Below are 18934 nucleotides of genomic sequence, written 5' to 3' on the forward strand. Positions count from 1 at the left end.
GTGCATGGAATGAGATCAAACTTCTGCTCTATTGCACGAAGTCAATCATTAGCTTCAAGTGGTTCATCAGCCTTGGAAAATACTGGTGGTTGTGTATCCGTGAAGTCAACAAATGTAGCTTCTTGCCTTAGATGATTACGACCATGATTCCCTTGCATCATATTTTGATTGCTTTGAGCTAACTCCTAAAGCAACCAAGCATTATCTATGGTCACATGGACCAGTGCCATGACAGCATCAGCCAAAGTTGGCAGAACTGGTGGTGGATCAGGAACACCACCCTCGTCTTGCGAAGAACCAGGAATATCTGAATCCTGAGTACGAGGCATCTGTTCATGACAAACCAAACTTTAGTCACAAGCATTTATTAAACTATTAAAAGAGCTTACTACAAACATATTACATTGGGTTTACTTATTTATACACAAGTCTGCACTTAAGCAAGACTACCCAGCTTGACTAGAACTCACTATACTACAACTCTACTCTTCTCCTCGATCACATCAAACCTCGGGATCGGTATCCATTCCAGAAACATTTCTGCCTTCATCATCACTTTTATTGACCACCACTATTTCCTCTAGATCCTCTTCTTCTTCCTCTTTAGGTTCATCATCATCTGCAATGATGACACCTAGGTCCATTACATCTGCTTGAGGCTCATGATTTGGATTCAGGAGATTGTTTAGCCTATGGACTTCTTCATGCAGATTGGTATAATATTCTTCTAAGTCTTCTACATAGAACTCTAACTCATGAACCCAGGCTCTAGCTATATCTTCTCTATGCTAAGCTTTATTTCTTCCTTCCACCATATGAACTAACATACGCTCATAGTTCTTATGAGCGGTGGTGAGACGCCTCAATTGATCCTGTAACTTGCCCACCTGGATGGCATCCAAGGCCCTATCTCTAGTAGCCTATGCTAATTCTGCTAAAAGCCTCTATACCTCAGCCTGGGGATCAGGCCTCAAGCTGCTACTGCTAGCACCATCACTCCTAGGGGCAAGCTAGTGACGAGGAACTCCTTTGGGTCCAACAGACTTACGGGGCGTTACCTTGGTACAAGCCATACTGCATGAAATAGCATTAGATTAAGAAGTCATATGTTGCTGTATCTCGGCCTAAAGCTCCAAGCTAACTACTGTTAGTCGACTAAATAATTCTTGGTAAACTACCCTAGCTATGTACCAGCAGGTTGCTAGTAGCAAGTTACATGAATAAGATATCTCCATCAGTCCTTCTATGTTACCACTCTTTCTCTATCTTTTTGGTTCTTTTTCATGGCTATTTCTTGATGCAACATCAACACTTCTTGGTAGACTTGCAGCTTCTTCCTCCAGTTGGCTGCACACTTGCATCAGCTTCTTCTTGTATTATACATACACTGTATTTGCTTTGATGCTATTGTCTATACTCTTACTCTTACTCTTACTCTTACTCGTACTCGTACTACTCTCTATACTACTCAACTACTACAAAGTTAACTAGATATGTGCCTACTACTTCTCTTACTACTACATAACTACTGCCACTGCTCTATACTACTACTACTCTATACTACTTAACTGCTACTGATACTCTATACTACTACTTAACTAATACTTAAGTTGTCCTTGCTACTACTTTATACTCTTACTCTTACTACTACTTCACTACTCTTACTACTACTCCACTGCTCTTACTACTCCTACTACTCCTCCTCTTACTACTCCTGGGCATGCTTGTACAACTGGGCATGCTTGTACAATTGGATGCCCCAATTTGGATCCACCACTGCTCCGCTATGCTTGTTGCTCAAAATTGAAACAGGCTTCCAATTGTGGAAGCTGTTAATGCTTATCTTGGACATGATGATGGCTATTTCGATTTTTACACGCTGAGCAAAGTGCCTAGAGTAATGGGAACTATACATGATGTTCATGCCCATTTTGATTCACACTGAGCAAAGTGCCTTAGGTCAATGATGTTAGATTTTTAGGCGTAGGAGGAGCACCCTTAGGTGCGGCAGCCGCACCTTACTTACGATTGTTGTCTGCAATTTTTGCTAGCTAATAATCAGTACACCCCCTTAGTGCATCCTCCCTGTCTAATTAGCACTATTTCCTAATGGTATCTGTGGACTGATTAGTAGCTTTGATGAGAACTTGGGTTATTAATTGAGACCTAAGGCACTTTGCAATGATGTTTCTATACATTCTTAATAGTATTATTTCCCATCTGTGAACTGTTGGTACTCGTTTCCTGCCATTTGCAACAACTCATTAGCTCATTAATCATAGCTGTTCTTTCATTGTATGCTTGCAGCCTTGCACTTGTTTGTTTAATTAGTGGGACTTCAATTCATCCAGTTTCATTTTTTTGGGAATAAATACCTGCTGAGTAGAAATAATCCTTGCATTTATATTATTCTTCTTACATTGTCATTTGTATGCTTGCAGCCTTGCACTTGTTTGTTTATATTATTGTGGCCGGTGGCTACTAATCTTGTCTATACTTGCTGTCTTCTCTGTACTCCTCTTCTACTACTACTCTCCTCTACTCCACTCTACTCTTCTCCTCTCCTAAGCAGCTATTGTTTTTTTTGCTACTTCTACTACTTCCCTACTACTACTGTCTACTACTTCTGATTGTCTGATCTGCTTATCAGGTTCGGAAGATATTAAGCATATGATGTTCTTACATTGTCATGTTGCTTTTTCTGGGAAGCAGCACCTGCTTTTTTTTGCCAAATCTCCCCTCTCCTCTATTTGTTACCACCTTTCCTATCCTCTATGTTTTGGAAGCAGCACCTGCTTTTTTTTGCCAAATCTCCCCTCTCCTCTCCTCTCCTCTCCTTTGTTTTGCCGATGATGAAATCGTCCAAGTCCATACATTATATGGAATATGAGCTGATGATCAAGAACTTGTGAGGAACTTGGCATCATTAGCAGCCGGCCCTACATTACCTTCTCCTCTCTTCTCTGTTATGATGCCTTGATGCTCCAAGTTCAAGATCAGATGATGTTTGACATGTTTCTGAGGCCTCTACCACTGCTACTTCTCGTTTTTTATATATTGTTGTTTTATAGGACTACTTTGGTTTATAGACCTTTTTGATTTCTTATACCTTCTCGCGTACCTAAAGCACTCTTTCTTGCATCTATTAGAACAAAACGCGAAATAATGTCGCAGACACCAGACATTGCAGCCCGATGCCCTGAGCATGATGAGCAGCCAACCATTGAGGAGCAAGCACTAGAGGACTAGCTTACTCAGGAATAGTTCAATAAGGAGGTACAAAATGATCTAGAAGTGATGCTTACTCAGGAGCAGTGTGACAAGGAGGAAGGCCCCAAAGGAGAGGCTGCTGAAGGCGAAGAAGAAGAGGATGATGCTGATGATGACTTAGAAGAAGGATATGTAAGTCCTGAGGATCCTTTCCCACATGAAGCCAGAAGGAGGCCAACAGAGGAAGATTTGGACAAGGACTTTGACCCGAACGAGGAGGTAGGGAAAAAGACTTAGCTTATAAATTTTCCTAAAGCTTTGGTTGTGTTACCTCTGCTAACACTTTGACCTATTGTGTATACAGGTCCCTCCTGAAACTCAAAAAAGACGACGTTGACGCCCGCGACATCTCGCTGGACAAGACGGAGTAGAGGAAAGGAGAGCAGAGGTAACAGCCACAGAGACAGATCACGATGCCTCTGCTCCACAACCTGAAGACACAACCATGACTACCAAGCCTAAGAGGAAACAAGGGGATAAAAAAGGAAATCTATATCCAGATAAGGCATGCTGTGTGATAACGGAGGTCGGGCCAGTAGGGGAGGTCCTTGAGCCAAAGGAATTAAGAGGACGATTCCGTAATGCGATCGGAGCCCTAGTAAGAGATAAATTGAATCCAGCAATCCCTAACTAGAAAGAGGTACCAGAGAACAAAAATAATGAACTATGGGATAGGCATCTGAGGGTCAATTTTAGATTTCCGGAGGGTAAGCACGAACTGGTAAAAAAATGCTGTTAGGATGATGGGAGAGGTATTCCGACGTTGGAGGTCGGAGCTCAACACGAAGTATATCCAAAAGGGGTTAACTCCCTTCAAAGAGTTCGGCAAAATAACTCCTAGTCAATGGGAGGAGCTCGTGGCTCAGAAGACTTCATTGGAGGCATTGGAGCTCAGTGCCCGTAACACCGAGCTGGCGAAGAGGAACAAGCACCACCATCATCTAGGCCCCGGTGGCTACTATGCCAAGGAAGAGCAGTTTAGGAAGATGGACGAAGAGGCCACAACTGCTAGGAATATCGATGTGATGAATCTAAAGGTACGCTCAAGGAACTGGATATATATGAGGAGTATAGAATCATCCGACAGTAATCTTAAGTTTAATAAGCCAGAGACCCAAGAGGCGGTATCAAGGATACTGAAATATGCTGAAGACAAGGAGAAGAGCTCCTTCAATCCTTCCAGAGAGAGGGACGAGCTTAGCCTTGGCTTGGGAAACAAGGAGCACACAGGCCGCACCAGGGGGCTAGGGAAAAGGATGACCTAGAAGCAAGGATTCGAAGAGGACAGGCACATATACAAGAAACATGGCCGAGACCAGGAGACTAGTCTTAAGCTTCAAGTGAAGGCTCTAGTTGAGAAGGCGCTGGAGGAGCAAGGACTATCTACGGAGCCACGGATATTAGTGACGCCGTCGGGAGAACTGGCATTAGTTGGCAGCCCTCCGAAAGTTCCTAGCAGCCAAGGTTCCACTGCAGCCACAACCCTCGTTGTTCGCATACGGGAACCAACTAGTTGCACCTTGGTGTTTCTCAGCGGTCGATAGAACACTGTGATAGAGGTGGCAACGGGTGTGGCACATCCTCCCGGTGGCTTACACCACAATAATAAGATACCGCCGGACTACACTAGGGTCAAGGTGCATACCGTGAAGCCCGAGTTCATGCAGTGGAGGATAGACTACGCAACTCCCAAGGGACTGGTGTTACTCGGAGATGTTATTGGGCAGTTCATCCTCTGGCACAAACGGGACATTATATTGACTGCTTCTGCGCCGCCTCCCCCTCTCCCAAATTTGGAGCGAGTTCTTGTGGTTGGGGAGATATTTTTACCATCTCGTGACCACCACGTACCTGAGATGCCACATTCTTCCCCGCCTCCTAGCGAGCATGTGCCTAATGAGATGCCACAACCTTCTCTAGCTCGTACCAAGCAAGTGCATGATGAGATGCCACAGTCTTCTCAACAAGCACAGCCGATACATGAACAACGAGTGCCTCCTAAAGAAGGTGATGCACAAGAAGACGAGGACGTGCCTGAATGTGAACTTCGAAAGAAGATTCCAATCAACATAAGGCTAGTTTATGTTCCGATCAAAGATGTCTCGTCGGTGTCCAAGTGGTATTCCTATGACCAGTTCAAGCTTGAGAACCAAGTTAAAAAAGTCTCATCATGGGGTTCTGAGGAGGCCATCACTAGCAAACTCCACCAAATTGCAAAGCAGTATCCAAATGTTGATGCCATCAAATGGTCAAAGGATTGCCCGAAAATATATGAAAGAGGCAAGCCCTTCCTACCAAACCAGGACATCCAGCGCCTACCACTTGGAATGAGAAGGTTCCATGATTGGTACTTGTGTGTTCTCCCAACGAGCATAGATATCATACAAGCATGCTTTCCCACCGGCACATTTGGAAGCCCAGCCGGGAAAATTGTCTTTGACTTCAATGACATGCACACATGCTTTCACCTGGGAGAAATGGAGATGAATCTAATTCGCACGTGGTGCCTGTAGGTCCTTGTCCTCCCGATATGATATGAATGTAATCTTTGAATTTTGTTGTAACTAACCAACGCCGTGATTTGTAGAATGCAAGTGCACATTGTCAAACAAATGCCAAGTGTGAAAGCCAGGTATATAGACCCTCAAACTATAGCCCAACCAAATTTTAATTATCCTAAACAGTGGACAATGGATGCCAAAGAGCTAGCTGCTGCAAAGACTCTTCGGGAGAAAGAGCGCATCTATACGGCAAAACTAAAGGAAGAGTCCTTTAAGGTTGCGGCATACATTGCTCTGGCTTTCAAAAATCTACAACAACACTCTACTATATGGCTACCATACAACTTCGAGTAAGTTTAACTATATACTTAAAGCTTTGTTCAATATATTTTATTCGATGCAAAAGAGCTTATCTAGTTCTATGATTAAATCCATGCAGCAACCACTGGATTTGTATAGCCGTCGATGTCGGGAGGAACATGGCATGGGTCTTTGATTCCATAGATAAGGACCCGGCGATATACAAAGACTTCATATCGATTTTCAAGACGTATACATATCGACAATCCTCATTAGCTTATATGTTTGTATACATACTTGTAATGTTCACTTAAGGATACTAACAAGTTTTATTTGCTAAAATAATTCGAACATGGCATTTAGGTTCTATGTCACTCATCATCACGGAAGGCATGATCCAACGAGGAAGAAAAAGCTGACTATAAAAACACTATGTGCGGTAAGTGTAACTTACTTCTTCAGTACTCTGTTACATGGCTGTCAAAAGCATTACCTAACATTTTCATATACAAAACACACAGTGCCCAAAGCAGAGGCCTGGGAGTGTACATTGTAGATACTATATATGTTCTATGATGAGTAACACCAGTGCCTACAGAAGACACCCCTTAAGGGTAAGTTTGAATCTCTTCATCAGTAGTATAAAAACTTCGTACATGGTACAAAATACTAAACCGAAACTTGTTCTCTTGTAGTGGAGAGAAGAGAAAGGAATGAAAAAAGACCCATACAAGGATGACCAACTCTTAGAGCTCGTCGGCGACCTTTGCAACTTTATATTGGACCAGATTGTATACGTCAAAGGCGCCTACCATGACCGAGAGTCTGACTTAGGTAGAAATTCTCAGTACCAACACCTTCGTGAGACTGAAAGGCTAGCTCTAGGAAGTTGATAACAATATTTATGGAATTTGTATATTAAATGATGGATTGTATATATATCCTTACGAATTGGACATGTAATTGTAGTTTATATAATACTATTGTGCTTGTAGTCACGTTCGGAACGTTGGTCGCGGGGCGTTCGGAACGTTGGTCGCGGGGCGTTCGGCAACACGAACGCTGGATGGAATACGCGGAAACAAACAGTTCTGGTCAAATTTGAATTGTAAATTTGAATTTTTTTTTTGCTGAAAAACGTACTGTAGGGCGGTTCTAGATTGAACCGCCCCTACAAACAGGTATTATAGAGGCGGCTGGCAGTACAGCCGCCCCTACAGATAGATTTGTAGGGGCGGTTCGTAATACCAGCCGCCCCTACAAATCGATTTGTAGGGGCGGCCTGGGAACCGCCCCTACAAATACATGATTTGTAAAGACGGTTCGGTAGGGGCGGCTGGCCAAACCGCCCCTACAAAGGGTTACCAGCCGCCTCTAAAAATGCTTTTTGTAGTAGTGATTTATGCAACTGTGAATGCATCGCTCATTCGCTCTCCATCTCCCCGAACTTACACAACTTCTCTAAAGAAGGTTAACTGCATAAAATCGGTTTAATACATTTCTTCAATAACCTCCTCCCAATTCCCAATACCTTAAAAAAAATGAATCACTTCACTTTCATCGCTGAAAGAAAATAGTATACAGGGAGCTGGAACCAAGCCATATATAGCCACCACCCTCGCAATATCACTTACCGGTCCCGGGGCCCTTGCTGTCGTCTTTATACTTTGGAGGACATCCGAAAGTTCAGAGGTGAAACCGCTGAACTGCATGTGCAAGGGGTCAGGCTGGAGTCCAGGCACTTCGGCACCAGCAACATATGAACCTAACCTGCAAAACCTGTTCTTGTGTTGTAGCCTTATTTGCTCCAATCACTTGCAAAAAGTATGCACTACAAAGTAAACGCAATCATGAATCAGTGACACAAATTTACCAACTTCACACAAGAACACATGCATTTCATTCCTTTATAAGCATCTGTGCAATTACAGTTACAACCCGGTCCACAGAATCAGCATTCAGATTTCTGTGGCATGAAAACACTGTAACACTCTCAGTTAATATATATCAACAAATCTTTGCTGGAACTCCTCCACGGAGAAGTCAGATATATTAATAATACAATCAGCAGGGGAAGTTTTCCTGCTACCAAGGCTTCAGATCTCCAGCAGGCCCAGCAGTCCAGTTGAGGTGCTTCTCTCCTGGTTGCAAGTATACACTCTGCATGTGTGGCAACTTGCGAGCAAGGCCGTTTAGGATCTGATGGAATGCGTCCCTAGGTTGGGCTGGCTGTGGGAACAACATGGCCTTCTTCATAGATGGATTGGCAAGCAATCTTTGCTTCCGGAGAATATCTTCGATTGGAATGGAAGTGAGGATTGAATCTAGCTTCGGAACATCCTCTTCGTCGACAAAAACTCCAATGTCCTCCCATGGGATAGCATCAGCAAATGGTAGAACAATGTCATCATCTATGATGACTGGAATGCAACCGAAAACCACGGCCTCCACCAGCCTTGGGCTCCATGGTGCCCATCCCAGTGGGCACAAGCAGAAGACTGCGCGCTGCATATCTTCGTAGTAAGTGACAGGGTGATCTAGAGATATCAAAGAGATTGTTCTTGAAGTTCTCCCACGGTGATGCTCGGGCACCTCTGTTTCACATCCCAACAAAATGAGTAATTAGGATCCAGACATCATGTTTTGAGAGTATAGGATAGAAAATTCTACACACATGGCATTTTCTTACCTCACATAATACCCACCCTCAGGGTCATTACCAAGTGAGCCTGCATTTTCTATGGACGTGCATATGGCGGTATAATGATAGAACCCTCTTTCAGGCAGACGTGGTTCTTCTGTCCAAATGTTTGGACCAATGTAGCACGGCGGAGCATTGGAAGAATTCCGCGTTCGATAGCCTTTTCTTCCTATAAATAAAGACATAAAAATTGCAAATATAACTTAAGAGTTTTGGCTGCTAAAGGCAGGAACATTCCTGAGAAGGGAAAACCTTATGTCTGATAGAACTCCTACTTAATGTAGAACTGAAATAGTGGGCAGTGATGAGGTAAAGGAATTAGAAGTGATAATACCAACATGTCCTCACCTGATAGTGAAAGCATGCACCAAAATCATGTGGAACAACAAAGAAGTGATCAGCTCCATCAGTTCTGTTCCAGAAAGGCCACTTGATTGAAATAAACTGGATTGCACTTCTCATCATCCTTGGGGACTTGAATGGAAGCGGAAGTCCAGCAGGAGTAAGATCACATGTAGTGTACACCGGCGTGTAGAACCAATCAGCTTCTTCTGGGTTGAGTGTTTGCACCGCACTACACTACCGGAGACGGCTTCTTTACCGAGTGTCCCATACTTTGCTGAGTGCTTTTTATCGGGCGCTCGGCAAAGAGGCTATTTGCCGAGTGCCAGAGAGAAAGCACTCGGTAAACAACTGGCACTCGGCAAACTAGAACACGCGGCAAAGGGCCGCCGCCGTTAACGGCTGGCAGCCGTCGTTAACCCTTTGCCGAGTGTCTTCTTCTGATACTCAACAAAGCGCTGATTTGCCGAGTGTCATTTTTTGACACTCGACAGACCAATTTTTTTTCACTTTTGACCTCCAAACTTTTTCTACAGTCCTCATACAGTACTGGTACTCCATATTCCAATGTAGCACATTTCTCGGACTTTTTCTATATTTCTTTCATTTATTTCATTTAATTGAATTTTCTTGGATAATTCAAATTATAACCGCTAGTCATTCGAATAATGAAAAAAATGAATGGAAAAATGATATTCATGTTATTTAGTATAAATGAGGCCGTATTCAGGAACATACCACCAATTTCAAACATCTTATTCACGAAACATGACCACGAACTTGCGGTCGAGTTGTTTTTAAATTCTATAAAAAGCAAAAGAAGACTGAAAATCTTGAAACATGTCGAAATGTCATGATATCATATGTGGAGGTTGTGATAAAAAAATTGAGAAGGTTTCGCGCAAGTTGTCACGTACGATGCTTGCAAACCGAAGAATCTTTGAAGAAGTTGGGAACAGATGAGTTCAATCCTTATGGAATGATGGCTGCCCCATACACATGTTGGCCCGTGTTCGTTATCCCCCTCAATCTCCCCCTGACGTATGCTTTCAACGACAGAACGTATTCTTGTCGTTGATAATTCCTAGACACCCGGGGAATAATATGGGTTACTCATACGTGCGAATAATATAACGATGTATTATGGAAGAAATATACGAAATATACGTCCGACGTTGATGAGGTTGAGTATTATAGAAGAATTGAAGACATATACAAACTCAAGTTTCATGGTTCCAAACCTTTTAATCCCGTCATATTCAAATATCATTGGTTTGATCCTGAAGTAACGAGACGAACATATTCTAATCTTGGGCTAGTCGAAATTCGACAGGATTCTGTTTTACAAGGAGACGATGTCTATATTGTGGCCCAACAGGCCACGCAAGTTTATTATCTCCCATATGCGTGTCAAACCAAAAGGCATCTTAAGGGTTGGGATATTGTGCACAGGGTATTGCCACACGGTAAAGTGCCTGTCCCAAACGATGAAGATTACAACTTAGAAGGGTCGGGACATATGACGGAGAGTTCTTTCAAGAAGATGGACTAGAAGGGAGGTTTGAGATAGACTTAACCGAAGCAATCGAAATAGAAATAGACAATGAAACGATTATTGAAGAGGACGCTGGAGATGAGGTGCAAAATGTGAAGGACTTACAAATGCTTGAGCGGTTACATTTAGACAATGACAATGGCAACATTGCTCATTCGGATAGTGTTGATTATTTCGACATGATTGATAGTGATGATGAGACTTATGATCCAGCTAATCCCGATCATGAAGATTATTTCTAATACATGTAATACTATGTTATTTTGTAATTACGTTTTGTTTATTTTGCATCTCTTTCTAAGTACTTCTTGTTTATCTGTGCTTATTGGTTTACTCTTTTTAATTGCAGGTGATTGAACAAAGATGGTGGGCGGTGGGATGAGGAAGCTAGCGTCCTTGTACGGAAGGACAACGACCACTGTCCCGAGGGAGAGTAGGAGGAGCAGCCACAAGAGGGAGCCATCGCCTGCCGCCCCGTCGCGTGAGGAGGAGGACGCGTAGGAGGAGGCGTAGGAGGACACGCAGGAGGACGACGATACAGTAGGGGGTTCCGCTTCCTCTAGTTCGTCGAGCATCTACTTACGAGGTCCCGTGAGCCTCCCTCAGTGACTAATACCTCATAAGAGACGCCCGCTGATTCGGCCCGAGGTGGAAAAGTAAGTAACTTTAGATGTTTTCACTACTTTATATGATATGTTGAAAATCAAAATAGAAACTAATAATTTTTCTTAATCACTTGGGCAGGAACTAGATAATTGTGGCGAGTGGAGGTGCTCACACACGCCAAGTCAATGGCATCCTCGGTCTTCTGTGCAAGGAGCACTTCCCTGGTCTGGTTGAGTACGCCGGAGTGACGGGGCCAGCCTACTCGTTTGACCACTATGCCGCCGCCCCCGATGCTGCAGATCGGGACCGCAGGGTATTCAACAACAAGGCAGAGCGGCTGAAGCAAGAGCTGGGGGTAAGTCTTCCTCGCACTATATTGCTCAATACATCGCATTCATTGGACATTCTTAAAATAATGAATGTATACATCGTGTTTGTATGCAGGATTTCTTTAGATGCCAGGACAGACATGAGGCCAGGGCGGATGCGGTGGCTACCAAATGCTGCAAAAAACTAGTCGAGGACATGCATTACAAGGCGCATATCCAGGCCATCGTAACTTACCACAGGACCGTCCTTGGAACGAAGGTCACCAAAAGGGACGCAAGAACCATGACGCTGACCCGGGACCAGTACTTGCAGGTAAATACAGAACATTAATACTGATTCCTTTTGAAATTAAGTAGGCTTAATTTCATCTTCTGATATGTCATGTACTTGATGGTCTGTAGATGATTCCTTATTGGAGCGCCGCGCATCCCCAGTGCTGGGTACAAATGGTGGACAAGTGGTGCTCACACGAGTGGGAGGAGACGCACAACTTGTGTCGGGAGCGGCGTTTGATGATGCTAGGTGTAGCACACCATCAAGGCAGCCGCAGCCTCAGCGGATACGCAAAAACATGGGTACGCAAATTTATTTATTTATTCTAACGCTCAATTCTACATGATTTCTAATCATCTTGGTATTTTTCTCGTAGTCGACGTCACATGGTGGCCAGCCTTGCTCCATCTTCAAGGCATTTGCTATGGCCCACAAGGGAAAGGCGATGTCCAACGTCGACTACAACCCAGAGGACGGGCCCGAGGCATACAGCAATGCCTTGGGGATGGATTCGAGTGAAGATTGCTGGAAGATTGAAAATTTTTCCCTCGGGACATTGGTTTTGCCCATGGGAAAAAACTTCACGAGAAACACCACAGAACATTTGTCCCATGTACTAATAGCTTTCTTGCTCTAGTAAAACAACTGTTTCGCCTTCCCCGCCGGAGAAGGGAAACAGACGGAGCCTGATCCTAACTGGTGCGACGTCTTTGATGATGATGGTGTCACATAGCTCAAGGAAGTGTTGCAAGTGTGCACTTGCGTCCTCGCTTGGTAGGCCACAGAACTGGCTTGTCTGCACCATCATAATCATGCCAGTCCATAGCTCAAAGTTTCTAGTTCCTATGTTGATAGCAGGCCCAACGGGCACGTTGGCAACAGCGGGGGTGGAGTAGTCACGGAGTGACTTGGCCATATCGGTAGTAGCGGATGGTACGGGGGTGACTGGTTCGACTGCTGGCGGAGTAATAGACGAAGAAGCGGTATGAGACCATTTCTTCCATAGGAGTGCCTCTGGATTATCGGTGTAGTTGTTCGGCAGATCAAGACCACTCATACACTATCCTGTTTTCATTCCACAACAAGAAGAAAACAACCAGAATTAGCCAACATAAACTATGGCTACCATTACATGCATGTGATCATTGTTCATGTTATGCTAGATTCTTTTCAACCTATGCCCTCCCCGACAACGGCATCAAAAATGCTTGTTGGTATTTGTTAGCGCAATTGCCAAGTGAGGACGTTTTAAGTCCATCACCGGTAATGGCGCCAGAAATGCCTATTGGTATTTCTTAACACCATTACTAAGATTGAATTAATCTTAGCAAAGCTGCCAAGAAACACCAACTACGATAGTCCTTAAAGATTACAGACAATATCTACAAGCGTACGGATCTATCGTTGTAGCATTTCACCCGAAAGTATTCACGGTATCGTTATTTATATTTTCCCAAAGGAGGGCAAGGTATACATATTCTAGCATAGACATAAACATGATTACATACTTGCATAGTGGACCATAATTCATAATAGGGGTAAAAACGGTATTTCATGGATAGTGGACACACATTTGGGCTAACCTCAAGGATAAAAGGAAAACAAAGAATAAAAAAATGTTCCTAAACAGAGCCGGCATGTTCAAATATGGCTGTATAAAAAACTGTTAATGATCATACAAGTTATACGACTAGAGTTAGAACTATGATTAAGATGGATGGGGAGATCTCTGAGCACTGGTCTGCTAGCAAGCGCGAGAGACTTTGAAACTCCTACACAATACCTAGACGTGGAGGATTACAAGGGATGGATAGGGCTGTCACCACCTGCCGCCTACCCCTCAACCGTGGGATACCATCATATCCGAAGGTTCCCGTCCACCCAAGCACCACGCCTATGTACAAGGAAACTACCTAAATCCCCCGGGACTAAAACCCTATGGATTGACAAACAAGAATATATGCAACCCCGAAGGAATGACGAACCACCACCTCAACCCTAGTTCTACTCATACAATTCATATGAATGATTAAGCATAAAGTTGAACATGTTAAGTTCATAACACACAAACTATATGCTAGTTCACATATCATGATCATAACATGAAAACTATACTCTAGTTCATATGCACTACTATATAAATGATATGATAGCATGACTATGGAAGAACTCTTCATAGTATTATTTATACCAAAGTTGCTCTTTCTTCCAAGGAGACAAGCTCTCCAAGTAGCTCTTGCCTTGCTCTCAAATACTACTAAAGCTAAGAATTAAAAGAGTACAAGTAGAGAGGTGAGGTGTAGCTCCAAATGTTGATGTGTTGTGAGGTGAGCACTACTTTCCTATTTATACTAATTCTTGGTCTGTTTGGCGTAGGTATTTTTGGTAACCACCGGGAACCGCCGTAGCATGGCGGCATGCAACCGCCGTAGAAGAGTGGGGCTGAGCGGAGGCGGTGTGGGTGCGGGTGCACCTAGGATGCGCCCGCACCCTGGTGGGCCCACCTCATGACCGCCTTTGCCTGGTCGGTTCCTAGATGGGCCTGAACCCTGTCCACGGTGGTATTCTGCCCAGGTAAGTTGTGTAGGTGGGCTTATCTTCTTATTCTCCTTTGCGTATTTCTGCTTTACGCTTTCTGTTTGCGCCTTTTTGCTTGGTTTTGTTTATTTTTCACTTGAATTCAAATGTATGACCTGCAAAACATGTTTTCTCGAATACAAGTGGAACTTGGTCAATTGTAAAGGCATATGTGTCAAAAGTATGTTTGTTTCTCCTATTTTCGACTATAATTGGCGGTTAGAAATGGTCATTAGTGACCGCCAACAACTTGCTCATTACATTCATATCTTGTGCTTGTTTGTGTAGTAGTTGCTTGTGTAACTATCTCGAGCAATGCAGTTGTAATTGTTTTAGTAACTAGTTGTTAGTTGCTTGTGTAACTGTCGTATGGCCCCAGGTAGCCAGTGACTGTAACGGCACGTAAGTGCCCTGACTTGTAAGAAAAGACTCATTCACAAAATTATCAAGAAACCATCATGGTCGAGGTTGTCCTCCTCCTTTGTTCTCCAAAATCTGAGACACACCGTGTGCTCACGTCAACGGCGAGTCACCGGCGGCCACTGGTGTGTTACAAGTAGCAATGGCCGATGGACTGCAGTAGGGGGGTGGTGAGAGGTAAGGGGCGCTGTCGTCTGGTAGCCACAGGAATGGGGTGCGGCGGATTGGGGCATAAACAAATTTATGTTAGGGTTTGCCTGTTGGGAGCACAATTCGGGCTGTCCAATTGGCTTGGTGCCTAAGCGAGAGGGCGGGCTTGAGCGGGAAGGAGAAAATTGAGCCTGTCCAGCCGAAAATGAGTTGTGTAGGTGTTGTTTTTCCTGGCGGGGATATCAATTTTCATGAGAGTTTATGTGAACCGTCACTTTAATGACCATATTTCATGGCAGCATCAAACACCTTCACGATAACACTTTTTCATGAAGGTTTCTACAACATTGCCATGAAAAATATTAATTTCATGAGAGTGTGTTTATAACTCTCACAAAAATTAACCACTCTCATGAAATCTCCATTTTCTGGTAGTGATGATATCAATTTCTACCTCAGTGCCATGGTATATTAAGGCTGCAAGTGAATCAATTATTATTAGGTCCATGGTACTTAATTAAGATGTTCCTACCAAGCCATAAACTAGGCATTGCATTAGTATTTCCATTTGATCTTAAACCTTCCTAGGTTTCAGCTACGATGTTACAACAGGTGTGAAGGAAAACATTAAGGGCCGTTTGGATCTTTTCATTTGGAAGAATTGGAATCTACTTAATAAATTAGGCTACGTGGCTTGGAATTTGACATTCCACCACTTTCTAAAGTTCACATATAAGTCTATCTCAAATTCATAGGGTGGGAGATGGAAATTGATTCTATAGATCATCATTCTATGTTTCTGTTTTGCAACTTATAACACGCTCTTCAACTCGCTCCCCTATGGTAGAAATACAACATATAAGTATCTCTCCCGTATAGCCAACAATAATATATAAATATAATCCATATGCAACCATATTAGCTTAATTAATATGTGTCTAAATTATGATTATTAAAATGAATTCAATTCCAATTATCTAAATGGGGCCGAGATATCACATTGCACTAGAATCGATCATGCCGTGGCCAAATGTACCCAAAGCAAAAAGTTAAACCAAATCACATGGACTCCTTAAGATCAACTCTGGTAACATTTATGTAAGATGCACAAAATTATTCATCACTAGGACAACTTATGGTTCATTCAGTACACTGTATATGCACACTATTATGATTTAAGGTAACTCAAGATAACATAAGATGCACCAAACCCCACAGATAACTACTTACAGGCTACAAATCTGACAAGCACAAGATTCATCACTTATGTGAAGCCATGAAATGTTACAGAACTAATTAAGCCCGATCATATGGCAGTCGCAGTTCACAAGCTGATCAGCTAGAGTAACAGTTTGCACTACAAACCATATGAATAGCAATAGATGCACTGAGACAATAGCAACAACATACCTAGTACCCTTCAGTAGGGTATCTGAAATAAATTGATCACAAATTTTCTTCCAATCTACTTTAGTAACCCATATTACAAATGTGAAATCCATGGGAAACAAGTGTCTAGTTGACAATATTTCTAGGGTCAATGATAAGGCACACACCACCCTAATTATCCCCTATTCAGGTATTGCAACAGCCATACCAAACTAAAAAGAACAAAACAAATTTTGACCAAACCAACGCCAGATGGGAAGCAAATGTTTTATCATAATGGTAAATTGTGCCTACAAACATCACAAAAGAAATCACTGCTGCACTGCATCTCAACAAGTACAATCTTGGAGGGAAATAGTTCCAACAGAAATCCATAACCTAACCTGATGATATTTCAAAAACCAAACATCGATCTTCCACTAATCTTTAAATGGACGTACAATCAGATCCAAGGTATCGAGAGGAGGGGGTGGGGGCTCACCAGCATGAGGTCGAAGAGGGTGGCCTGCTCGAAATTGACGAAGCCTGCGCCAAAGATCATGATGAGCTCATCCTTGACAGACTTGTTGGTTGCGGCTACCGCGTCGCCCGGCCTGGTCGGCTTGGCGTTCTTGTTGTAGTACTCGATGACCTCGTCGAGGACGTGGGAGGTGATGTTGGGGTGCGGGATGACTTTGTCGGCACAGTCGTCCACGATCATTTTCTTGAGCGTGACCGACCGCGTCGCCACTGACTCCTTCACCTTGAACTCCTGATTGCGCTGCGTTGAGACAACATCTTGTCCTTCACCTTCTTAGGCACCGCCATCTATCCACTCACTGGGAGGAGACTGCGTGGGAATCACAAGGGTTAGGTAGCGAATCAGGATGCAGGACGGTGGGCACGCCGCCGCCGCAAGGGCTTGCTGCTACCACATGGAGGGCCAGAGACTGCTCACGCTTTCGGATTGTTCTACCCCCTCAACTTTTGAGGAGGTATTTTTTATCACCTCCAACCAAAATTCGATTTGCTGGACAGCACTCTTATACAATTGGGCCCCTGCTGAGATATTTTTCATTTTTTATATTTAATATTTTTTGTTTTTTTTCAAAAATAGTCATCTAGAAGACAAAAATTGCATATTATACCTATCTAGCCGTTTGAAATGGGCTGTTTCAAACGGTGGTAAGCTCACCTCACCATACCGTCATTTCTCAGTTGGCTATAGCCAAATGAAATGGCCACAAGATCTTGCTTTTATTTTGACCATTCCACCAACTAAAATGTCAATGTTTATTGATTTGGAAAATACAAATGGTATACGCTGTATCAGTACATTTGATTGTGTAAGGACATAAAAGTTGGTTGTTTTTAGCGTATAACTAATTATTATGTTTCAAATTCTACTCTTGGAGTGGCACCGCAATAATGCGAACAACAGTTTCGTATTTGTCTAATGTGTACTATTTATGCTTCCCAGTTAAGTAGTTGAACCACTGTATTTATTTTAGTGTTTGGTTGACTTCAATTGCATAAGTTTTGAAAGAAATGTCTAGAAAGCTTTTAGTCGTTTCATTTGTCTATAGCTGTTTGAAATGGCAGTATGTTTCCAACAGCTATAGCCAAACGTTTAAAATGGTTACATAGCTATAGATTTGCAATTTTGTTTTTGTTTTTGTACGGGGATTATTTTTTAAAATGGTAAATAATAAATATAAAAATGAAAAGAAAATCCCAACCAGCTTAGGTCTAGGGAAAACCAAGTAGCGTTGTGGGCCTTTTGGACCCCAATTGCATTGGTTTACAGTGGCCCAGCCAAATACAGGGGGCTGCTAGTTTGTAAGCTTGCTACGAGGGGTTCTCCGGCCTGACCAAGCCCGTTTTCCACGCGGAAATGTGTCGGAGACCTAATACTGGGGTACCCAATGAGGTGGAATTAATAACCATCGAACGTTAACGCTTCCGGTCAGACAAAAACGCTACTACACTTCTTGCCTGAACGACGGAAGACTGGTTCCGCCTCGCCCGACCCCCAAGGCCTAAGACTCCGCCTCGCCCGACGGCTGAGGGCTAGTTCTGCCTCGCCCGACGTCCGAGGGCAGGCTCCGCCTCGCCCGACGTCTGAGGGCAGACTTCGCCTCGCCCGACGACTAAGGGCTAGCTCCGCCTCGCCCGACATCCGAGGGCAGCCTCCGCCTCGCCCGATGTCTGAGGGCAGCCTCCGCCTCGCCCGACGACCACACCCTGCTCCTTCATAAAGATGAGCACAGGGTACGACAGGACCGTCGAGTCAACCGTAGTACCGAAGGCTATGCCCTGCATGCCTGCAAGAAGGTACTGTCAGGATACGACGAGACAGGCACTTTAGGCCCTTTCCGACCTGACAGAGCCCGAACAGTGTTGTAGGTGCCGACTTTTGTCCCACAGTGTTGTAGACGCCGCCATCAGCCCTCGGACGCGGATACTAACAAGAGCATACGACAACCACTATGATCTAAGACAGAATTCACATCATCTACAGTGACGGACGCATGGTCACTT

The 18934-nt window shown here is 43.6% G+C and overlaps 1 pseudogene; it reads right to left on the minus strand.

Annotated features, from left to right (window-relative positions):
* Positions 1–8150: 8150 nt before the first annotated feature.
* LOC136470060 (probable glucuronosyltransferase Os02g0520750) lies at positions 8151–17604 on the minus strand (annotated as a pseudogene).
* Between the last annotated feature and the right edge of the window lie 1330 nt (positions 17605–18934).

The sequence above is a fragment of the Miscanthus floridulus genome, chromosome 8, assembly GCF_019320115.1.
Source record: "Miscanthus floridulus cultivar M001 chromosome 8, ASM1932011v1, whole genome shotgun sequence".
NCBI lineage: Eukaryota > Viridiplantae > Streptophyta > Magnoliopsida > Poales > Poaceae > Miscanthus > Miscanthus floridulus.